Source organism: Carcharhinus amblyrhynchos, chromosome 12 (genome assembly GCF_965287045.1).
Source record: "Carcharhinus amblyrhynchos chromosome 12, sCarAmb.v2.hapA, whole genome shotgun sequence".
NCBI lineage: Eukaryota > Metazoa > Chordata > Chondrichthyes > Carcharhiniformes > Carcharhinidae > Carcharhinus > Carcharhinus amblyrhynchos.
The window spans coordinates 67745259-67771212 of record NC_137335.1 but is presented as its reverse complement, the minus strand read 5'-3'; the positions used below and the strand labels follow the sequence as shown (position 1 = coordinate 67771212).

At 46.3% G+C, this 25954-nt stretch overlaps 1 protein-coding gene across 1 annotated transcript in view; it reads left to right on the top strand.

The window, feature by feature from the left end:
• Positions 1–25954, top strand: part of LOC145350623 (ALK tyrosine kinase receptor-like) — a 1029887-nt gene that overhangs the window by 685526 nt on the left and 318407 nt on the right. The gene's annotated exons all lie outside the window — the stretch shown is intronic.

The following is a 25954-nucleotide window of genomic DNA, read 5'->3' as shown; positions in this document are numbered from 1 at the left end:
TTATTAATTATACACCTAGGCTTTTGCACCACCTTCCATGGTGGAGCAGGCATGATGGCGGTTAACCCAGCCATCATATCTGGATGCTATATTGAAAAGGCGCACAGCATCACCAATGACCCACCATTGAGGGAAGAAGATGGATCTCCAGGAACATTCCGAGGCTGGAAGACCATCTACCTCAATGACATTGGATCTACGGATCCATCTGTAGATGCTCTTCCCTCTGACTACAGTGGTATTCCAGGGTCCAGGGTAGCTGGTGGATGCAATCCCAAACTCCAGAGGCATCCTGAGGCATTGTCCAGCTGACTCCCGACTCCTGCATGCCACACTATTTCCAGACACGTTCTGGATTGGCGTGTTTTCCCACTGGCATCACAGAGAATTGGGTGCATCTCAATAGCAGGTTGCAATTCAGTTTCTCTCTGGCCTCCAGGAGGTTTCACGGTCTTCCACGTCAGGCACCAGCGGAAGATCCTAAGGGGAAATTCATGCCAGCATAAACACAACTTTTGGACTCCACCGAATTCTCTCCCCGGCTCCACCCACCCACCCTCCACTTATCTCTCCTCCCTCCTTCCCTCCCGCCATTGAACCAACTGGTGGGTTATGGGAAAAGTCCACCCAGTCCAGTTTACCATGAGCAACAATCGGAAGATCTGCTGGGAACACTGGCACTAAGCAACACATACATACTCTTCTTCTTTCACTTTCAGATGATGACTTACTGTGCGCTGCTGTAAGGGTTTATTCAATTGCACCACGGAGCGGCTTGTCAACTTGAGCAATAGCGTTCATTGGTAACACAGAACTGTTCCCATATCTACAGAGTGTAGCCCAGACTATTTCATAGCTGAATTCTACTAGAGTTTCTCCATACAATTCTATCTCCTGTCTCTCTACATCATACTGTGGACAATACTGTCCTCCAGTCCCACATTAACTATTACTATGCCAAGCACCCTTATATCACACCTCCCCCCAAGTCTTAGCATATTTATAGTACAATCTTTCTTTACATGCTACACTTTCTTCACCCTCACTGGTTTTATTTCCAATGACCTGGAGGCTTGACAATTCTTCCAGAACTTGCTCTGATCACACTTGGAAGAGTAATAGGCTTAATTGCTTTGGGCAGACTTTGTTGGTTTGAAGTTGAATTTGTGGTATTCGGTGTTTCTCGTACTCAGGTGTCTCCACACGATTAGCGTGGTGCACTCCTTCTTGTTGAATTTCTTTTTATCATCTGTCCTGTGCAGGATACCATTTGCTTATCCCTTTCCTTCCAGGGGAATGTTTCCACTGTTCATTGATAGTTGTGAATCTGGGGAATTTGTGCAGTGGGACAGTGAGGAAATTTAAGGAGGAGTTGGATAGATTTTTAATTGGTAATGGTTTGAAGGGTTATGGGATGAAGGCAGGAAAATAGGGATGAGGAGCATATCAACCATGGTCAAATGGCGGAGCAGACTCGATGGGCTGAATGGCGTAATTCTGCTCCGATATCTTATGAACTTAAGGACAGAATTTTCCTGTGTCCCCACAGTAGCCACATCTTCTGGGTCTACTGGGGTCACCCTCCCTGGCAGCGAGCCACACAAATGGCCACTGACTTTGGTGGCCAATGTTAAACTGGCTTTGTCGTGGGAGCACATAATGTGGTGGGGATCCGAAAAATCCCAGCCATGGAGCGCTCACGAGTATTCTTTTACTATAGGGTCTGCCATGTTCTTCCGAGAATTTGATGTTTCAAAAATGGAACCATAATTCCCATTTGTTTACAGTTTCACCCAAATATTTGTTCACTTGCTTATTTTCCAATTCTTTTTTCACAGAATTCCCACAATGTATAGCAGGCCATTCGGCCCATCGAGTCTGCACCGACCACAATCCCAGTCTGGCCCTATTCCTGTAATCCCACATATTTACCCTGCCAATCCCCTGACACTAGGGTCAATTTAGCATGGCCAGTCAACCTCACCCACACGTTTTTGGATTGTGGTAGGAAACTGGAGTGCCCAGAGGAAACCCACACAGAAATGGGGAGAATGTGCAAACTCCACACAGACAGTGACCCGAGGTCGGAATTGAACCTGGGTCTCTGACACTGTGAGGCAGCAGTGCTAGACACTGTGGCACCGTGCCGCCCTTTCAAGCTTATTAATCTTTTCATTCAGCTCAGCCAATACTCTGGAGATTTCAGTTGCCTTTGTCTGTGGAACATTATACAAGGTTAATAACTTTACCTTGGCATTCAGTTCCTTTCGGTGTTTCCTGCCATGGTCACTGACTGCTCCTTAATCTCCTTCAATTCACTCATTAGATCCTCAATCTGTTCTTTAGAATTTACCGCATCTGATTTTAACAGTTGGACTTGCTTTTCCGTACCTTTCATGTTCTTCAGGTTCGATCAAAGTTCAAGGATTTCATCAGTTTTGGATGTTAATTTTACTTTCAGCCCACTGTTCTGATTCATCAGCAATTCCTTCAACTCATAAGAAATAGGAGCAGGAGTAGACCATCTAGCCCTTCGAGCCTGCCCCCGCAACTCGTACCTGTACAACCACGGATCGGGGTGTACAGGTACACAGGTTACTGAGAGTGGCAAAGCAGGTGGAGAAGGTAGTCAAGAAGGCATACGGCATGCTTGCCTTCATTGGCCAGGGCATTGAGTTTAAAAATTGGCAAGTCACGTTGCAGCTTTATAGAACCTTAGTTAGGCCGCACTTGGAATATAGTGTTCAATTCTGGTTACCACACTACCAGAAGGATGTGTAGGCTTTGGAGAGGGTACAGAAAAGATTTACCAGGATGTTGCCTAGCATGGAGGGCATTAGCTATGAGGAGAGATTGGAGAAACTTGTTTTTTTCTCACTGGAACAATGTTGAGGGGCAACCTGATAGAAGGCTACAAGATTATGAGAGGCGTAGACAGAGTGGATAGTCAGAAGCTTTTTCCCGGGGTGGAGGAGTCACTTACTAGGGGGCACAGGTTTAAGATGTGAGGGGCAAGCTTTAAAGGAGATATACAAGGCAGATTTTTTACACAGAGAATAGTGGTGCCTGGAGCTCGTTGCTGGGGGAGGTAGCGGAAGCAGATATGGTACTTACTTTTCAGGGGTGTCTTGACAAATACATGAATGAGTTGGGAATAGAGGGATGTGGTCCCTGGAAAGGTAGGGAGTTTTAGTTAAGTCAGGCAGCATGTTCGGTGTGGATTTGGAGGGCCGAAGGGCCTGTTCCTGTGCTGTAATTAACTTTGTACTTTGTTCTCATGTTCTGAAATTTTATTTCTGCTAATTGTTTCTGAGGTGCTTCAGTCTCTTTGGTGAGAACTGCTACTCTCTCCTGCAACTATTCAACTTTTCCTTAACATTCTAGGTTTTTGATTTTCATTTTGACCTTTTCACCTTCGACAACTCAATGGTTCTCAGTAAGATTTCAGACATCCAGTTCTTTTCCTTTTCGTCCCTTGATTTTTAGCTTCTGATTTACATTTTCTGATTTCATTTCCGTCTTGTCTTTCTCTTCCTGCAGCAGAACTTTGTCCTTGTACTTCATTTTAGTTTCACTGTTTGCCGGGTGTGTCTCTGACAAAGTCTTAACCAGCTCCTGTTCTGTAATCGTGCTACTCATGGATTCATTATCTACTCTCAGCTTGGAGTGTTCTACAACATGGAGTGGCACGGTGGCACAGTGGTTAACACTGCTGCCTCACAGCGCCGGGGACCTGGGTTCACGTCCTGGCTTGGATCACTCTCTGTGCAGATTCTGCACATTTTCCCCGTATCTGCACGGATTTCCGCCAGATACTCCAGTTTTCTCCCACAGTCCGAGAGACGTTCTGGTTAGGTGCACTGGCCGTGCTAAATTCTCCCTCACTGTTACCTGAACAGGCGTCAGAATGTGGTGATTAGGGGGTTTTCACAGTAACTTCATTGCAGTGTTAATGTAAGCCTACTTGTGACATTAATAAATGAACTTTTAACTTTCCCTCCATCCAGAGTCAGCTGCCACCTCAATACTGACACCTGCTGTTACAGTTTGAGTAATATGTTGGCATTTCAAACTTCTATTCTTAAGCCTTCCAGTAGCTTCTCAGCCTCCTCTTCCTTCTGCACTTAACTTTTCAGCCCCCCACCTCATTGCACTGACATGGCCTGCCATCATAATATCATTTGCTTGGACATAATCTTTTTCCCTTTTAGTCGGTTTCTTAGGGCTGTTCTGTCCCTGTTTCTAAGCTCCATGCACTGTCACTTGAAGATTAAAATATTTGTCAAAGGCGTTTAGTGCCTCATCAAAGCTGGCAGAGGATTCATCAATGCCTTGAATTAATTAGAATTATTTCATCAGCAATTTCATCAAAGAAGTATAATTTTGATTTCGTACTTGGGCCTAATGAATTCCAGTAAAATTTCTTCTCTATGACACCCAATTTTGCATCTGATTTGGCCCAAATTGATTTGGGAGGGTTGATGTATTTATCCACAATTGCTTTTCAGAACAGGGGAGAACAGCTTTAAATGTTTTAAACATGGCACTGCAGCAACTGTATTTTTCTCTTCTTCCCCCATTTGTTGGGCTTTGGCATGTCAATTTTAAACTGATTGATTCTGCAAGAAATTATAAACTTCAGCAGTTGGGCCAGCTGGTGAGTTTTCAAAGCATAGAAACTCAATGTGAAGGTGATTCCTGTCTTGGTTGACATTTTAAAACTTTTCCTGTAAATGGACCTCACCCACATGGTCTCTGTACTTGAGCTTGCCGCAATGATTAATGAAACAAACTTCTCCGACTGGTTCATGGCCTGAAGATTTTTAAAGGCTTGTTGAGCCTTAGAACCTTAAAGCTCACCCTTGCTGGATCCTTTGACTCTGCTATCAGTACAGATTCACAATGGACTTCCATGTGCTTTAGCAGTGTCCTTCAGCTGTACAGTGGAATTTTGTTCTGCCCTTCAGCCTCCATGCCTGCAATGGAGCTACTGTCGAGGTGATCTCCAACTGTGTCTTTGGTTCAGGTACAATTTCAGCCAGTTCAGGATGCTATTCCCTTAGCTTCTTTTTAAGGTTTTGGATCTTTCACCAGTTTTGGGGTTCACTCAGTAACTGCCACCATGTTATAAAGCTGTTTGGTGTCTCATGAAGGGATTCAGAGGATTATACAGTTGAACAGCAGTGTTAATTGGTAGCACATAACTATATGCATATGCAGAAGGTACAGCTCAGACTAGGAGCTAACTTCATGTCGAGATCTACTCGATTGTCTCTATAGAACTCTGTCTCCTGTCTGCAGTGGATGTATTTCTCTATATTATTCTATGAGCAATATTGTTTGCCAGTCCCACATTAACCCTTGATATGCCAAACACTCTTATTCCATAGCTTTTTCCAGGAATTTTTATTTGTATTACTGATTTCTTATATTAATGGCATTTATTGGAATCCATACTACTTGGGTTATTTTCTCTCACGTATTCCCAGTGCCCTCAGCAAACTCTTACTCTAACCACTCCGACAATTTTTTCACATCACAAGTAAGTTTTTCATCCACTTAGTTTTCTGGGATGTTATATTTTTGCTTTTTCTAATCAATCCTTGCTGATTAACACCCAGCTGAAAGATAGGCAGATAAGCAGCATTCTCCGCAGCCTTAGCCCTTGGGTTCGCACTGCTGCCTCACAGCGCCAGGGACCCAGGTTCGATTCCAGCCTTGGGTGACTGTCAGTGTGGAGTCTGCACATTCTCCCCATGTCTGCATGGGTTTCCTTCAGGTGTTCCGGTTTCCTCCCACAGTCCAAAGATGTGCGGGGTTAGGCTGGTTAGAAACATAGAAAAACTACAGCACAATACAGGCCCTTCAGCCCACAAAGTTGTGACGAACATGTCCCTCCCTTAGAGATTACAAGGCTTACCTCTAACCCTCTATTTTACTAAGTTCCATCTACTTATCTAAAAGTCTCTTAAAAGACCCTATTGAATCTGCCTCCACCACCATCACTGGCAGCTCATTTCACCCACCTCTCTGAGTGAAAAACTTACTCCCGATATCGCCTCTGTACCTACTCTCCAGCACCTCAAATCTGTGCCCTCTCGTGGCAACTATTCCAGCCCTGGGTAAAAGCCTCTGACTATCCACTCGATCAATACCTCTCAACATCCTATACACCTCTATCAGATCACCCCTCATCCTTCGTCTCTCCAAGGAGAAAAGGCCGAGCTCCCTCAACCTAACCTCATAAGACATGCTCCCCAATTCAGGCAACATCCTTGTAAATCTCCTCTGCACCCTTTCTATGGCTTCCACATCCTTCCTGTAATGAGGTGACCGGAACTGAGCACAGTACTCCAAGTGGTTGGCTATGATAAATTGCCCTTGGTGTCAGGGGGTTTAGCTGGGTAAATACATGTAGTTACGTGGATAGGGCCTGGGTGAGATTGTTATTGGTGCAGGCTCAATGGCCCGAATGGCCTCCATCTGGTAATCATGTAGGGATTTGATGATTACTGCTGGGGAACCAGGTTAACACGCTATTTGACTTCCCCCTCCAATTTCTGGGAGAAATTATCTGACCTGTGCTCATCCCTTCTTTTGATGCAGTGACCAGGTAGACTGACTAGGCGTGTAAGAAATGGTGAGATAGTTGTTGTGTATGTGGAGAATGACACTCAAGACCACTTGATAAACAAATGTAATTTTATTGTGGTGTGTTCTCTCTCATACCTGCTGCTTCTCTGTTTCCCGTTCTACATCGCATTGCATCGCTTCCTTGTATACATTACAACAACAGGTGATACAAAAGGGACAAATATATGGCAAAAATCAAGTGCACAGTTTAAAATGCAAATTTACCAGCATAGACATGTGGGAATTTTGATTCCCATTATAAGTTTTGTAATTAACATAACCGGCCTCATGAAGTGGGACCTGGGTGTCCTCGTACACCAGTCACTGAAGGTAAACATGCAGGCGCAGCAGGCGATAAAGAAGACAAACGGCATGTTGGCCTTCATTGCGAGAGGTTTCAAATACGGGAGCAGGGATGTGTTGTTGCAATTATACAGGGCCTTGGTGAGGCCATACCTAGAATATTGTGTGTAGTTTTGTTCTTTTTTGAGGAAGGATGTTTTTGCTCTCGAGGGAATGCAGTGAAGGTTTACCAGGCTGATTCCGGGCATGGTGGGAATGATGTATAAGGAGAGATTGACTTGGTTAGGGTTGTTTTTCCTGGAGTTCAGACAAATGAGAGAGGGATCTGATAGAGATTTATGAAATTCTAACAGGACTAGACAGTGTAGATGCAGGGAGGATGTTGCCGGTGGTGGGGAGTCCACAATCAGGGGTCACAGTCTGAGGATTCAGGGTTGACCATTTAGGATGGAGATGAGGAGACATTTCTTCACCCAAAGAGTGGTGAACCCGTAGAAATCATTATCACAGGAAGTAGTTAATGCCAAAACATTGAATGTACTCAAGAGGTGGCTAGATATAGCATTTTGGGGTGAATGGGATCAGAGGTTATGGGGGAGAAAGCAGGATTAGGCTATTGAGTTGGATGATCAGCCATGATCATGATGAATGGCAGAGTAGGCTCAAAGAGCCAAATGGCCTCCCCTTGCTCCTATTTTCTACATCTCGGTGAAAGGGCATGTTGATAATATGTAGGTTGGTGATAGCCAATAGTCTAGAGAATCTAAAATGGTTGTACTGTTTTAAGGGATTTTATACTGTATCCTAAGTCAATTTGGCTTCCATTGTAATTAAAGAAAAACTATGTGTAGTGAGCAATGTCACTCTTGATTATAGGTAATCACTGAATATTCCAGTTGCCAGATGCTTTGGGAGGGGATAGGACACTAGGATGCAAATCTTGTTTCTCATTACATGTCCCTAGTCTCAGCTGGATTGCTGAGAGCATTGTGAAGGAGAGGTCAAATCCCAAGGAAAAGGAGGAAGTTAGAGGAACAGAAAACAATGAAACCTTTGAGTTAACAAAAGCTGATGAGGCGGAAATTGCTTCAGATTTTGAATGTACATAATTCCCAACAAGGGATGGCTCACACTTTAATTTTATAGTTGATCCTTTGGTTAAAAGTCACAATAATTCACTACTTTTCCACACATTTGGCAGGTGTAATGCATATTGGAGGGTGTTACTTATTAAAGTCTAAAGTTTATTTATTAGTGTGAATAGTAGGCTTACATTAACACTGCAATGAAGCTACTGTGAACATCCCACAATCGCCACACTCTGGCGCCTGTTCGGGTACACGGAGAGAATTTAGCATGGCCAGTGCACCTAACCAGCATGTCTTTCGGGCTGTTGGAGGAAATCGGGAGGAAACCCGTGCAGACATAGGGAGAACGTGCAGACTCCGCACACACAGTGACACAAACCGGCAATCGAACACTAGTCCCTGGAGCTGTGAGGCAGCAGTGCCAGCCACTGTGCCACCAACCTAAACTGCCAGTTATAATCTGAGTGATGTTGATGTTGAATATGGCAGTTTCTCCCATGCCAACAATTGCTTCCCCCCCCCCACCCCCAACTCCCTGAACTCAGAGACACGTTGGCAGACAGTCAGATCCATCTCCGATAACTATTGTTTACAAGGTATTGTTCGCATTCACAATGAACAGCCTTAATCTGGGATAATCCCCAAGATAATCCTCATCAGGAGAGCAAAAGAGACTGAATAAACTGGTAAAAATTCAATCCATTCTCAAAAGTAAATTCATTTATGAATTTTATTGTTGCCTTGAGTTACCAGTTGAATTTTAAAAAAATATTTGATCGGCCTTTTCAAGCTGTCTCAGTCATTTTACGTTTCTCTATTTCCAATGAGCTTGCCTATTTAATTCGGTGATTAAAACATTTTGAAAACAGTCATGCAGAAATCGATGTCTGTTCATTTCTCTGAGGTGAAAGTTCATAATAAAAATGATCTGCAAGCTACTCATAATGGAGTCTTCGCACTTTTTGAAAAATATTTTCTCACTGACGTCTGCCTGTTTTATTACCATTTACTTTGTCACCTTTCCATTGCCTCCAGTTTGTCGTGTTTCTATATTGATAACGGAAAGTGTATCATTTTTGTATCCACGCTGCAGAATACATTTCCATATAGAGGTAGACATCGAGCGTGTCTCGAAAAGGATATGAGGTTGCACTCACTAGGTTTCCTGGCTCACTGGTCCATATTTATCCTTCAGCCAACACTATCAGAATCAATTAAAGTGATCATTTATCTCATTGCTGTTTGCGGAATGAGGCTGAGTACAAATTGTCTGCAGTGTTTCCCCAGAAAACTACAATGATTACATGTGAAAATCAATCCGCTGGCTGTAGCTTTCTTTTTCAATTCATTCTTGGGCTATGGCCATTGTTGGGTAGAAAAAGAGAATAGAATCCCTGCAGTGCAGAAGGAGGCCATCTGGCTTATCAAGTCTGCACTGACTCTCCAGCAGAGCATCTTATCAATCGCTGTAACCCCACATATTTACCCCACTAATCCACCTAACCCACACATCTTTGGACACTATGGAGCAATTTAGGTTGGTCAATCCACCTAACCTGCACATGGTGGAACACTAAAGAGCAATTTAGCATGGTCAATCCACCCGACCTGCACATCTTTGGACACTAAAGTGCAATTTAGCAGTCGATCCACCTAACCTGCACAACTTTGGACACTAAGGAGCAATTTAGCATGGTCAGTCCATCTAACCTCCACCTCTTTGGCCTGCGGGAGGAAATCAGAGCACCTGGGGAAAACCCACGCACACATGGGGAGAATGTGCAAATCGCACACAAAGTGACCCAAGGCTGGAATTGAACCCGGGTCCCTGGTGCTGTGAGGCAGCAGTGCTAACTACTGTGCCACCAGTAGGTCGGCATTTATTGCTTATTCCTGGTTGTGCATGAGATGCTGACGGTGAGGCACCTTATTGAACTGTTGCTCTGTCTCCTCCCTGGCCTGTCACCTAGTCATACCATCTTTTATTTTTCCTTTCCATTATGACCTCCCAATAAGCCCCACAACAAGGGTGGAATTTAATGCCCTCCCCCCAGGTGGGTTTGGGATTGAATTGAATGAAATGCAATGGTGCCAGGTGAAGACTCTGCTGCATCTTTGCCTCTGATCTGATTACATTCGGGGTGGTAAATCTCGTGGACGGTCTTCCTGCTTCCATGCCAGTTGAGGTCCTTGAGTGGGCAATCAGTGACTTCTTCGGAGTCTCATCCCACCATCGTTGGTATTCGACCAATGGCAGGCAGGGGACTCACCATGCAAGAAAGTCAAAATGCAAACCCTGGCATGATTGCTGACAGGTTCGCCAGGCTAGAGGGTGTCCCTCCTGGTCAGACCCTCAGGGCCCGATTTTACCATCACATTGCACCCGTTTTCAGGTGCGAAAACTTGGTAAAGTCAGGTGTGAGGCGAACAGTGCGATCCGCGCCCGCCTCTGCACTGGTTCCCCCTTTACCAAAACCTGTAAATGGCCGCAATCAGGACCACGCCCCTAAATGGCGTGTCAGCCATTTCTATGCATTTCAATTAACTTTACCAGCACATTCCCCTTTATCACCCCGTTCGCCCATCCAGAATTGGCGTGAAACCAACATGCATCATAAAAGTCCAATTTGGGCGCTGCAGTTAGTGAGGAGGAAGGTGCCTTGCGTCCTATGGCTCTCTGCTTGAGATCGGTGGGGGAGGGAAGGGGATCCACTGCCACTCTGCCTGCGATCAGTGGGGAGGGGAGGGGGGGGCCACTGCCACTCTGCCTGTGATTAGTGTGGGCGGGGGGGCACTGCCACTCTGTCTGTGATCAGTGGGTGGGGGGGAGAGGGGAGGAGCCCTTGATTGGTCTGGTTGGCGGGGAGCTAGGGGGATAAGAAGTGGGGTTGTGGGGGTGGAGTAGTGTCTTTGGGGGCCAGGGGGAGACATTATTCAGCCCGGGAGGGATGTGGCAAGGCAGCGGCATTCCATCAATTTTTTCTGCGCTTCAGTAATCGCTGATATTTCTGCAGGCAGAGTGCGTATGGAAGCGCCTGAGAATGGGTCTAAAAGTCGGATCTGAAACACTCCCAGCTTCAAGTCTACCCAGCACTTAGAATCAAAACAGGGCATCAGGAAAAAAAGGGGGGGTTGCTCTAAATGCCACCTCCTTCCCCCCTGCTCTTTCTTCTGAGGCAGTGCCCTAGCCAGTTATCCCTTCCCTGTGATCCCTATGCTGCTGTACTCACCTGTGGTCTTGGTCCCTCATTGAGCCTGGATGGGTGCATTACCAGTGTCTGCCACTGCTCTCCCATTGGAGCTGACAGCAGTGAGGCTGGCAACTTTACGAGCAGCAGGATTTCCATATCCCCTCCTCTATCCCAGGTCCTCCTCCTTCAAAGGCAACAATGTGGGTCAGTAGTCGGCTTTCCATTTGTTGCGCATGAACCGCCATCATCTCCATTAATTGGTTACCTCAAGCTTTTCCCGAGGATAGCCTCACTCTTTTTATTCACACTCTCTTAATTCCATCTTTCCAAACTCATTTTGCTTTGTTTCCTGTACATGACTGATCTGGAATTACATAATCTAACTTGACACTTCTAAGTTCAGACCCTCTCAGCCCTGGCACGGGTTTTTTCTTTCCCCAACCCTATTAATGTTAATGCTCATCTCAGCTCACCTTTCCACCTCTCCCCTGAGTTCAATGCCCTTCCATTTCCTTAATATATACTCTTCCATCTGTATTCATGGCCACCCCTTGACCTTACCATCTTATATGACCTCTCTAATCAAATGGTCTGTATCGTAACCAAGGCCATTTCCTCTTTCCTGGACAACATTTCTCCCTCCCAATTCCTTCCTTCAACATTTTGAGAGGTTTATGATTCTATTTGGAAATTCCTCTGTTCTTTTCAATTATATAATCATCATGGCATTGTATAAAGTTTATTCTCTTTCCTTCGAGACTACGAATATTGTAGTTTCAAAATATAAACCTTCCTCTTCTGCCCTCACCAAGCCTGGAATAATCTCTGTCCAAAGCCACTTTTAATTTTAGTATCAAGTTGCCAATTGCCGACCATTTTCCCTTCCATTCATCAGAGCGGGCCCAATTCTCCCCTTGCAACCCACAACTTTTCTGGCGGGTCAGACCAGGAGATGCGCGTGTCGGCCATTTTGCGGGTTCCCCGCAAGTGTTTACGACCCGCGTGCATCTCCCAACTGGAGGAAAGTGGTGCCACCAGGAACGTACAGAAAAATCGACATGCTGATTTTCATGACCTTACATATCGGAGCATGCCACAATCGGGATCGGCACGGCAATCTCCACCCACATTTGTGTCTCCCACCTCTTTGGCGTGATGTCACTTTGACGTGAATCAGAGTCAATATATAAAAGTCTCAACCTGGCCTGGGGCAGCCTTGAACTGGCGTTAGGAGGTAAGTGCTGCTAGCGGAGCGCGGGGGATGCTGCAGCGTGCCATGGAGCTGGCAGGGGGTGATGGGCCTTCCCGATTGCTGGAGCGTGCCATGGAGCTGGCAGGGGGTGATGGGCCTTCCCGATTGCTGGAGCGTGCCATGGAGCTGGCAGGGGGTGATGGGCCTTCCCGATTGCTGGAGCGTGCCATGGAGCTGGCAGGGGGTGATGGGCCTTCCCGATTGCTGGAGCGTGCCATGGAGCTGGCAGGGGGTGATGGGCCTTCCCGATTGCTGGAGCGTGCCATGGAGCTGGCAGGGGGTGATGGGCCTTCCCGATTGCTGGAGCGTGCCATGGAGCTGGCAGGGGGTGATGGGCCTTCCCGATTGCTGGAGCGTGCCATGGAGCTGGCAGGGGGTGATGGGCCTTCCCGATTGCTGGAGCGTGCCATGGAGCTGGCAGGGGGTGATGGGCCTTCCCGATTGCTGGAGCGTGCCATGGAGCTGGCAGGGGGTGATGGGCCTTCCCGATTGTTCACTGACAGCCAGGTCAGCGTCCAGCATGCAAGTGAGCAGAAGCACAGCCCTCCTCCTCCAGCAATCGGGAAGGCCCATCCACCCCCTGCCAGCTCCATGGCACACTCCTCCATGCTGGTCAGCTGCCGCAGGTCAGGCACACCACCACCAGTCTGTGTCATCTCCAGTAACGTTGTGAATGTTCTTTTCCTGTGGGAACATAAGGTGGATTGCAAGCATTAATATATTGCAGTGCATGGAGCACAATGCGTGCCTGTGTCTCAGGTGTTGTGCAGGCAGTTTTGGGGAAAGCGGTCACCACTGAAGGGTGCTCGTTGAGGAATGAGGGGAAGGGGTTAGGTTCTGCTCCTGGGGGGAAGGGTTACTTGTTGCATGCCCTTCAGATGTCTAAGCAGGGTTTGAGATCCATGCCAAGCATGTGCGCAGTTCCAAGCGGGACACTCACCCTTACTGCTGGAAGAAGGTTGTACATATTTTTCCGACACTGCCAGCCAGGGCACAGTGTCGGGCTGCTGGCGTTCACCGCTGCTGCCACCACCTCCCAAAATGCCCGTGCTGGTTTGGGTGAGGGTCCTGGCCGGGGAAGATCCACTCAACACCTCTCCTCCATAGCATCTAGCAGGCACTCCTGGTCGGCCTCAGTGAATCTTGGGGCAGGTTTCCTGGTCTACATCTTCATGGCATGGCTAGCTGTGTGTCCATTCCTGCAGCTTATATACAACTCTGGCTTATTAGGGGTGCAGTGAGTGTGGCAAGTCAAGGGCCCGTTGGCAACAAATGCTTGTGAGAGATTTTGAAGGCTGCATTCAGTTGAGTGCCATTCATCCCTCGGGGTGCTGATTGACTACCATTCAATAGGCCGCTGTGTCTGGGGGGAGAGAGGGGCAGGGATGGGGGTGGAGGTTGGGGGGGGTGCAGTGCAATACTCAAGGCTCCCATTCAGAAGAGGGAATGCTCACAAGCTGGGGTTGTGCACGTCAGTACAATGGAAATTCTCTGCAGGGCAGTAGAGAGGACTGCATGTTCAAGGGATGGAGGGATTGGGTACCCGCATTATCCAGATCCATGGTGGTATGGGCTGAGCGGGCAGCCATGCCCATGTGTTGGGGGGGGGTGATGGTGTGGGCGTGGGGGGGGGGGCGGCGTGGTGCAGTGCTGTCTGTATGGGGGAGTGGGGCCAGCGATGTCTGTATAGGGGAGGGGGGCCAGCGATGTCTGTATGGGGGAGTGGGGCCAGCGATGTCTGTATGGGGGAGTGGGGCCAGCGATGTCTGTATGGGGGAGTGGGGCCAGCGATGTCTGTATGGGGGAGTGGGGCCAGCGATGTCTGTATGGGGGAGTGGGGCCAGCGATGTCTGTATGGGGGAGTGGGGCCAGTGATGTCTGTATGGGGGAGTGGGGCCAGCGATGTCTGTATGGGGGAGTGGGGCCAGCGATGTCTGTATGGGGGAGTGGGGCCAGCGATGTCTGTATGGGGGAGTGGGGCCAGCGATGTCTGTATGGGGGAGTGGGGCCAGCGATGTCTGTATGGGGGAGTGGGGCCAGCGATGTCTGTATGGGGGAGTGGGGCCAGTGATGTCTGTATGGGGGAGTGGGGCCAGCGATGTCTGTATGGAGGAGGGGGGGGCAGTGCTGTCTGTATGGGGGAGGGGGCCAGCAATGCCTGTATGGGGGAGTGGGGCCAGCGATGTCTGTATAGGGGAGGGAGCCAGTAATGTCTGTATGGGGGAGAGGGTGCAGTGCTGTCTGTAAGGGGGAGTGGGACTAGCAATGTCTGTATGGGGGAGGGTGGCCAATGCTATCTGTATGGGGGAGTGGGGCCAGCAATGTCTGTACGGAGGAGGGGGGGGCAGTGCTGTCTGTATGGGGGAGGGGGCCAGCAATGCCTGTATGGGGGAGGGGACCACAATGTCTGTATGGGGGAATGGGGGGGGCAGTGCTGTCTGTGTGGGGGAGGGGGGCCAGTGATGTCTTTGGGGCATTGTAGAGGCCAGTGATGTCTGTGATGGGGTTGTGGAGACCAGCAATGTGCGTGTGGGGGATTGCGAGGGCCAGCGACGAGGCTAGTGATGTCTCTAGGGGGGATTGTGGGGGCCAGCGACGAGGCCAATGATGTCTCTGGGGGTGTTGTGGGGGCCAGCGATGAGGCTAGTGATGTCTCTGGGGGGGATTGTGGGGGCCAGCGACGAGGCCAATGATGTATCTGGGGGGATTGTGAGGGCCAGCGATGAGGCCAGTGATGTCTCTGGGGGTGTTGTGGGGGCCAGCGATGAGGCTAGTGATGTCTCTGGGGGGGATTGTGGGGGCCAGCGATGAGGCCAGTGATGTCTCTGGGGGGGATTGTGGGGGCCAGCGATGAGGCCAGTGATGTCTCTGGGGGATTGTGGGGGCCAGCGATGAGGCCAGTGATGTCTCTGGGGGGATTGTGGGGGCCAGCGATGAGGCCAGTGATGTCTCTGGGGGGATTGCGAGGGCCAGCGATGAGACCAGTGATGTCTCTGGGGGATTGTGGGGGCCAGCGATGAGGCCAGTGATGTCTCTGGGGGGATTGCGAGGGCCAGCGATGAGACCAGTGATGTCTCTGGGGGATTGTGGGGGCCAGCGATGAGGCCAGTGATGTCTCTGGGGGTGTTGTGACGGCCAGCGATGAGGCCAGTGATGTCTCTGGGGGTGTTGTGACGGCCAGCGATGAGGCCAGTGATGTCTCTGGGGGATTGTGAGGGCCAGCGATGAGGCCAATGATGTCTCTGGGGGATTGCGAGGGCCAGTGACGAGGCCAGTGATGTCTCTGGGGGGATTGTGAGGGCCAGTGACGAGGCCAGTGATGTCTCTGGGGGGATTGTGAGGGCCAGTGATGAGGCCAGTGATGTCTCTGGGGGGATTGTGAGGGCCAGCGATGAGGCCAGTGATGTCTCTGGGGGGATTGTGGGGGCCAGCGATGAGGCCAGTGATGTCTCTGGGGGTCTTGTGGGGGCCAGCAATGAGGTCATCAATGTCTGGGGGAGTTGGATGGCAGTGACCTGGATGCTGGGAGGTCTTTTTAGCGATCTCCCAGCGATGTGAGCATGCGCGGGTTCCCGCTCATCCCACATATTTCAGGCTCTTTGGTGCAAATAGGCGCCCGCCGCCCCCCCCCCCCCCCCCAGCTTTTTAACGATATTCGTGATTGTGACCTCTGCATTGCACAGAGTGTGGGGATTCAGACCTGAAACTGCACTGAAAAAAAGAACAGTTGTGATCCAGAACAGTTTTCACGCCAATTCAGCATTTTTGGGAGAATCGCCCCCAATATTTCCATAGCTGTTAATCTGCCTAAACGCTCTTTTCAATCAGTGAACACTGATAAGGTTTCAGCTGCATATATGCTCTGCATTTTGCGGTCACTGATAAATTATTTGCATGGTGGCTGCTGCTGTCTCACAGCATCAGGGACCTGTTTCCAGCTTGGGTCACTGTCTTTGCAGAGTCTGCACATTCTCCCCATGTCCGCAGGGTTTCCTCCGGGTACTCCAGTTTCCTCGCATAGTCCAAGAGACATGCTGGTTAAATGGATTATCCGTGTTAAATTCTCCCTCGGTGTATCTGAACAGATGCCAAAATGTGGCAACTAGGGGATTTTCACAGTAACTTCACTGCAATGTTAATGTAACCCTACTTGTGACACTAATAAATAAACTCTGAACAAATCATTAGGCTTAAACTTAGTCAAAGATTTTCTATATGAGCTTTTGCACTGGATGGACTACAACTTGTAATTAGAAGTCAAAAACGGTGTGTGCTTCTGACGGGGCATCTGGCACGTGCATCAGGGTAAGCAACTGTGAAGCACTTTAACTAATCAGATTGAAGCTTTGTTAATAAATAGCAGAGAGTCTGAGCTTGGAAGTGTCAGTTTGAATATTTGGTTCAATGCCAAATCACAGATAAAATAATTAAAAAGTGGAATTAAAGGTGGAACTAAGAAAGAGATTTTAAAAACAGAATTAAAAAGTTGAAACTTCTTAAAATGTCCAACTATAATTAAAATCTAAAGAAATGAGACTCCGCACTTGTAAAAGGAATTCAGTGCCAGAGAGGTCGCTTTGAAGTAGTTCTCACACCATTACCTACCCTGGAATGGGTAGGTAAAATTTCCTGCCCTGTTTAGTGGATATCTATCATGTAGTAAGTACAGCAATTTCATGCTGTTCTATGTGTTTCAATGCTGGATTTCTCAGCCAAATGCTGGCATAGCACAGCTTCTAGAGGAAGAAGAAGCTGTTCCTCTTTCTGAGTTTTCCCTTTAATGTGCTGTCACTGGAACTTGCTGGTTGATTTATATTGCAGCTTTGATGGAGTAAAGCAATTACAGGAGAGTTATCGAGCAGAATTTGATGCCAAGCCAATTAATAAGATATTAGGAAAGTTGACCAAATGTTTGATCAAAATTGTTGATTTTAAGGAGCATCTTAGGGAGGGAATTACATTGTTTAGGGACTTGGCAATTGAAGACAATACACCTGTCCCCTTCCTCTCCCCCACCACCCCATGGTGATGCATTTAAATTTAGGATTGGGCGAGAGAACAGAACTGGAGGGGCAAAGATGTCATAGATGATTGAAAGAGGCCACAGAGATACATAAAAACATAGAAGATAGGAGCAGGAGGAGGCCATTTGACCCTTTGAGCCTGTTCCATTATTCATCACAATCATGGCCAATTGTCCAACTCAATAGCTTAATCCTGCTTTGTTCTCTTAACTTTTGATCCCATTCGCCCCAAGTGCTGTATCTGGATATGGAAGGGTAAACTCATAGAAGGATTTTAAAACAAGGATGGGATTTTTAAAATCAAAGTAATGTTCAACAGGAAGCCAGTGTGGGTCAGTGAGCAGAGGGATGATGGGCGAGCAACCTTTGGTGGAAGTTAGGATGTGGTTACTCCCAGAACTCTGAACAATTCTCTGTTCATGGAGGGTGGCCAACCAGGAATATGTGGGAATAATGCAGCCTAGAGTTGAGGCTGGTATAAGGGGGTTGTGGGAGCTGCACTCTGGATGCAACAGGAATGAGTGGCAATGCCAAGTCTGTGCTAAAACAAGAGTTTTATTGAATAATAATAATCTGGCAATTGTAATTGATAATATAAATAAAGGAAAGTTAAAAGCAGGATAACTTTATTGGGAGAAAGCACTTTGTATATATTGGGTGAAATGAAGAAAAATATTTATTTTTTAAAGCACAAACTGTTACCCCAAATTGGCCTGGTCCACAACAAGCTCCCTAGAATTGATAACCCAACTTAATCTGCTTCACAGACAATGCTAAGTTGGTAAAATTTCCCCTTGATGCCTAAATTATCAAGTCTTCCGAGTAACTGAACGGAGGTGGACTTTACGGGCAGTCACACTGATGTCTTCTCTCCGTCTTCAGTGGTTGACCATTCTCCAACTGTTGCGGGTCTGAGTTCTGGAAGCAGTGTTCCTTTAAGCCAAATTTCTGGCTTCACTCCCACCTTTTGAGGCCTGGTTCAAATATTCTCACACTAGTCTTACTCCTTATGAATTCTCCTCACAGGCACTGCAAGGTCATACAGACTTTGCAACACACATGTTGTTTATGCATCTTTTAATGGTGTTGTCCCATCTGCCATCCATCAAGTGTTATGCCCATCAATCAAATTTCATCTCCTGATGACCACATTTGTTGACTATCCCACGTCAGGCTATTCATCGTCCTGGCTTGTTATTCAAAGGTCACTGGGGTCAATATACCATACACAGTTCATCTTTTTAAAATAATGGGGAAAAAATGTTTCACTTTGCTTATTTTTAGTGGTGGCATCTCTACAATATTCGTTCAGTTAAGCAACTGTGAATAAGAGAAACCATTGTGAAAATATCCAAATCTAGAGTTAACAATATTATTGATTATATAATTTATCAATAATCAAAGCATAATCACATCTCGGTTTACATCAATGTCTACAAAGTAAGATGCAATGCAAAGCAATTTTAAATATTAAAGTTTATTTATTAGTGTCACAAGTAAGCTTACAGTAACACTGCAAAGAAGTTACTGTGAAATTCCCCTAGTCGCCACACTCTAGCGACTGTTCAGGTACACTGAGGGAGAATTTAGTATGCACCTGTCTTTTGGACTGTGGAAGGAAACTGGAACACCCGGAGGAAATCCATGCAGACACGGTAAGAATAGTGACCCAAGCCAGGAATCGAACCTGGGTCCCAGGTGTTGTGAGGCAGGAGCAAAGCAATAAAGGCTGTAATTTTCTTGCTGTTCGTGCTGGCAGGATTCTCTGGTCCCGTTGCAGTGAATGGAGACGTGGCTGAGCGCCATGTTCCATCTTTGTTGGCAGCACTGGCAGGGCCTGAATGGCTGGAGAATTCACTATAAAATGCAAAAATACAACATGGCAGAAAAGAGGCCTCGGGCCTACACTGATTGGAGATGGGGAGATGGAAATAGGCAGTCTTTGTGATAACCCAGGTATGTGGCCAGCAGCTCATTCTGGAGGCAAACATAATGGCAAGTTTGCAAACAGTGTGATTCACCCTCGGAGAGTTGCCAGGGAAAGAGATGAAGTCGGTGGCTACGGAACAGCTTTTGCAGTGGAGTCCAAAGGAAATGGCTTCAAGCTTCCCAACATTTAGTTGGGAAGAAGTTTCTGCTTAGCCTATACTGGATGTTGGACAAGCGCTGTGACAGTTTTGAGACATACATTAATAATGGTGAACTCTAATAGCCTCTCTGTTATTTTTCACCACAAAATTCAATCAAATGTTTCTATTAATTTTTCGTTACTTTTCTGAGACTGGTGGGAAACTCTTGGAGGATGTCTATAAATGAGCAAAGCAACAAGCTGCCTTTCTGTATCTTTGTAGATTATAGACATATTGGCTACATGGGCAAATTTATTTAAAAGAGGTGTATATTCTATGGAATTAAAATATAATTATAAATTGCAGAATGAGTAATCCACAGGTACCTTACCATACAATATTAAGGGAAACTCAAAGCAAGAAAGAAAACATCCTAAAGTGTTTGTAGGGTCAATTAATTCCTTTGAATAGTTCAGGACAGCACTGGTATGGAATTTCAAAATGGATTTCTTTTATTGTACAGAAGTTAAAATTAACATGACAAAAGTGAAAGCAAACTCGAGACTGACTTTTACTGCCATGCCGTGTCCTGAGACACACTGAACTCGAAAGCAAAACATATTTTAATTCTTATCTCATTGCGGGAAATGTTTTCTGCAAGCTATCTCTGTCTAGAGAAGACAGGTTTTTCAGCTGTTGTTATCAAAACTTGTTTTGCTTGCTGTGTATGCATCAGGAATGTGGTCAATTTTCAGCTGACCCAGCATGCCTTCTGAGTTTCAAAATGTGGTTAAGTATTCGTTAACCCCGACAGTCTGGCATTTAATTGCACAGCAGAAATATCTTAAAATGAAGTCTTTGCATAGACTGAAGCAAACAGAGCTAAGCATACATAGGATCTCTGTGTTTCGTAGTCAATGATGAACAGTCTGCTGGGAGTTAAGATCCTTTCTATGTTAGATTGTAAATTGACTGCAATCCATACCATTCATAGGAGACATGTTGCTGTTAACAGGTTTAACCTAAACAGTAAAACCACAAGAGTAAATAACCAAGGAATTTGAAAAAAAAACATTTTATTCAGCAACGGCCTCTCTTTTTTGTAGCAGTTCTGTCAAAAATCTCATCGCCAGAGTAATTGCATTTTAATATTGTACTAACAGCTGATTGAAACTTTGTCTGAAACAAACAATCAATACAATACTGGAAATTAAGAGGCATAAGCAGCTGATTAAAACTGCTCAAAGACTGAAATGAACAGAGCTTTTTAAAAAGGTATGAACTGCCCAAAGTAGTTGGCATGCCCAACATGTTACAATAGCCCTCTTTGCAATTTGGCACCTATGGTAATGACAAATGGTTCGCATTATATGCCCAATGGCTGCCTGTCCAAATCATGATGTGGAGATGCTGGACTGGGGTAAACACAGTAAGAAGTCTCACAATACCATGTTAAAGTCCAACAGGTTTATTTGGTAGCAAAAGCGAGGGATCTAGGTGTATGTGTACATAGATCCCTGAAAGTTGGGAATCAAGTAGATAAGGTTGTTAAGAAGGCATACGGTGTCTTGGCATTTATTGGTAGGGGGATTGAATTTAGGAGTCGCAGCGTTATGTTGCAACTGTACACAACTCTGGTGCGGCCGCACTTGGAGTACTGTGTGCAGTACTCCAAGTGCCCCACATTACAGGAAGGATGTGGAGGCTTTGGAGAGGGTGCAGAGGAGGTTTACCAGGATGTTGCCTGGAATGGAGGGGAGGTCCTATGAGGAGAGGCTGAGGGATTTGGGGTTGTTTTCGCTGGAAAGAAGGCAGCTAAGAGGGGATCTTATTGAAACATATAAGATGATTAGAGGTTTAGATAGGGTGGATAGTGATAGCCTTTTTCCTCTGATGGAGAAACTAGCACGAGGGGGCATGGCTTTAAATTAAGGGGGGGTAGTTATAGCACGGATGTCAGGGGTAGGTTCTTTACCCAGAGGGTGGTGAGGGATTGGAATGCCCTGCCTGCTGCAGTTGTAAATGCGCCTAGTTTGGGGGCGTTTAAGAGATCCGTGGATAGGTTTATGGACGAAAAGGGATTGGTTTAGGTTAGTGGGTCATTGTTTTGTAACTGGTCGGCGCAACATCGTGGGCCGAAGGGCCTGTTCTGCGCTGTAATGTTGTATGTTCTATGTTCTAAAAGCCACTAGCTTTTGGAGCGCTGCTCCTTCGTCAGGTAAGTGGGAGTTCTGTACACAAACAGGGCATATAAAGACACAAGCTCAATTTACAAAATAATGGTTGGAATGCAAATCTTTATAGGTAATCAATTACCTATTAAATTGATTGATATATGCTCTGTTTGTGAACAGAACTCCCATTTACCTGACAAAGGAGCAGCACTCCGAAAGCTAGCGGCTTTTGCTACCAAATAAACCTGTTGGACTTTATCCTGGTGCTGTGAGACTTCTTACTGTGTCCAAATCATAAGCAGTTTGGGTGGTGGGGATTATGGGTGCAATTTTCCAGCCACCCTCGCCCCCAAGACCAGAAAATCCTGCCCAAGGTCAGCGGATCTTTGAGTAATCCTGTCCCGCCCGCTATGATTCCCGTGGCGACGGGACAGGAAAATTCCACCCTCTATCTTTACAATGGAATCACTGTACAGAAACCTTAGCCAATCTGCTGGCAGCAAAGTCCCATAGACAGCAATAAGCTGATTTCTGGAATTTTTTTAATTCATTCGTGGTGCCCGTCAGGGAAAAGATACAAAAGTTTGAGGTCATGCACCAATTGATTCAAGAACTGCTTCTTCCCTGTTGCCATCAGATTATTGAATGGACCTGCCTCGTATTAATTCGATCTTTCTCAACACCCGAGCTATGACAGTAATACTACATTCTGCACCCTCTCCTTTCCTTCTCTATGAACAGTATGCTTTGTTTGTATAGCTCACAAGAAACACTGTATACTAATACATGTGATAATAAATCAAATCAAATCAAAAAACATTGACGTCGCTGGATAGTCCAGCATTTATTGCTGACCCCTAGTTGCCCTTGAGAAGGTAGTGGTGAGCTGCCTTCTTGAATCGCTGCAGTCCATGTGCTGTAGGTTGACCCACAGTGCTGTTAGGGAGAGAATTCCAGCATTTTGACCCAGTAACTGTGAAGGAACGGTGATATATTTCCAAGTCAGGATGGTGAGTAGCTGAGGAATAAGTATGAGACAGTAAAGCCAGATATCTCCCATATCTTTCATTTGCATCTACATGAGTGGGCCTCACTTTAACATTTCAGTCAAAAGATATGACTTCTATCAGTTCAGTGTTTCCTCAAGACTACACGGAAGTGTCAACCTAGATTACGTGATCTAGTCTCCAGAGTGAAACTGAAACCCATAACCTGCTGATTCAGAAGCAAGAATGCTTCAATTGAGTCAAGGGCGTCACTAATTCAACTTGAAGTTTGAGGCCAACCTGCCATTAACTTGCAGTTTTCAAAATCAGCACAAGGTCAGAAAAGGCAAGCGTGCATTTGTTTCATGTTGTAACATTTAGGATTACATGACACAATGTCAGAATGTACTTTGCCTTATAAGTGATGACTTCTGTTTCGTATGAATAATCTAATAATAAATTATTCCTGCACTGATTAAATGCAAAGATTATAGTACGAGTTGTTTAATCAAAGCCTGCGAGTATTGTTGAAGACAAATGAGAGGTTATTATTAGTTTTTGGGACGTTACAAAGGTATGTTCATGCTTGAATTGGAGCTGCTAGTTTAAAAATGGACAATAACATTTGTCATCATTACTGATTATTGTGGACATATCTACTGCAACAGCAACGATGACTCCTGGCTCACTTACACTACACATAAATGTGAATGATATCTTTCAGATCACACAAGAGGGATATGTAGTTTGGAGACTTAGTTTTCTACTGCTCAAGGTTCAACGACAAATGCATTCTTCTCCAACCTCCCAGACACAATTCAAAGCTTGTGTAATGAAATAACTTCAAATCCTTTTCTTCGTGGGAGTGTCCCGAATTGAAAGAGATAGAGGTCCAGGTTTCAGGAGAAGGGGGTTTGTGAATTGGATTTTCCAGCTGCAACCCATAAACGGCTTGTTCATCATTTAGTGCGGAGGGCTGAGCAGCAACAGCAAACATGCATGCTTCCAGACTGCTCAGTTAACCCTTTGCCTCACCATCTATCCTTCTGCCTTTCTATGGAACATCATGGCATAAAATGGAAGAATGGGCCAGGATGAGCCGTGGTACTCCAGGGCCACGATCTTTAGAATGACAAAGCTTCTCTTCCCACCAGAAATCACAGAAAACACATCCCTGCCAATACTGTCTGCCCCCCAGCCATTTTACACTCATTGTGGGGCAACCCACAGCACTTGGACTGCAGCAATTCAAGAAGGCAGCTCACCACCATCTTCTCAAGGGCAACTAGGGATGGGCAATAAATGTTGGCCAACCAGCGACACCCATGTCCCACGAATGAATAAAATAAAATAGGCTTAATTGGCTGCAGACAGGACGTCTGTCCCTCACTCCAGAGGTGAGATGACTTGTTTTTATTCATTCGTGGGACATGGACATCACTGACTGGCCAGCATTTATTGCCCATCCTTAGTTGCCCTTGTTCAGATGGCAGTTGAGAGTCAACCATATTGCTATGGCTCTGGATAGGCCAGAACAGATAAGGACAGCAGATTTCCTTCCCTAAAGGGCATTAAAGAACCAGATGGATATTTCTGACAATCAACAATGGTTTTATGGTCATCAGCAGATTCTTAATTCCAGATATTTTTTACTGAAATCAGATTTCACCACCTGCTTTGGCGGGATTTGAATCCGAATCCCCAGAACATTAGCTAAGTTTCTGGATTAACAGTCTCACGATAATACCACTACGCCATCGCTTCCCCGTGACTGCTCATGACATCAAGGTAGCGTTTGAACAAGTGCGGCATCAAGGAGCCCGAGTGAAACTAAAGTCAATGGGTATCAGAAGAACGCCATCTGCTGGCTGAAATCACTACTGGCAGAAAGGAAGATGGCTCTGTGGTTGGAGGTCAATCATCTCAGCTCAAGGATATCTTCAGGTATTCCTCAAGGTAGTATCCTGGGCCCAGCCATCTTCAGTGCTTCATAAATGACCTTATTTTCTATCATAAGGTCCAAAGTGGGGGTGTTCACTGATGAATGCGTAAGGTTCAGAAACTGAAGCAGTCCATGTCTGTTCCAGGAAACATGGACAATATCCAGGCCTGAGCTGACAAATGCCAAGTAGTGCTCGCACCCACAAATGCCAGACAATGACCACCTCCAACAAGGGAGAATCTAACCATTGCCTCTGGATATTCAATGGCATGACCCTTGCTGAATCCCCCACTATCAACATCCTGGGGGTTGCCATTGACCAGAAACTGAACTTTGTGGCTACAAGAGCAGGTCAGTGGTTAGGACTCCTCTGGCAAGTAACTCACCTCCTGACTCCCCAAAGCCAACTCACCATCTGCAAGGCATAAGTCAGGAGTGTGATGGAATGTTATCTGTTTCTTTGGATGAGTGCACATCAAAAAAATACTCAAGAAGCTCAACACGACCCAAGGCAAAGTAGCTCACTTGATTAGCAGCCTTCCTCAAACATTCACGCAACCACTGAGGTACAGTGGCGAAAGTGTGTACCATTTGCAAGAACTCACTGAGGTTCCTTAGACAGCACCTTCCAAACCCAAGATGGACAAGAGTATCAGGAGAACACCGCCACTTGCAAGTTCCCCTTCAAGCCACACACCATCCTGACTTGGAACTATACCATTCATAGATATCACAGAAACCCGACAGTGCAGAATGAGGCTATTTAGCCCATCAAGTTTGCACTGACCACAATCCCATCCAGACCCTACCCCCATATCCCTACATATTTACCCACTAATCCCTCTAACCTTCTCATTTCATGACCTAAGGGGCAATTTTTAGCATGGCCAATCATCCTAACCCGTACATCTTTGGACTGTGGGAGGAAACCGGAGCACCCAGAGGAAACCCACGCAGACACAAGGAGAATGTGCAAACTCCACACAGACAGTGACGCAAGGCAGGAATTGAACCCAGGTCCCTGAAGCTGTGAAAGCAGCAGTGCTAACCACTGTGCTACTGTTCCTCCTCTTTCACTGAGTGAAACCTTGGAATTCTCTCCCTACCAGCAGTATGGGTGTACCTACATCAACATGAACTGCAGTGGTTCAAGAGGACCACTCACCATCACCTTCTCAAAAGCAAATAGAGATGGCAATGAATGCTGGCCTAGCCAGCAGTGCTTATAGCTCATGAATGAATAAAAAAAACTCAGGAAGAAGTCCTATCTCCAAGAGGTGCCAGTCAGTCTG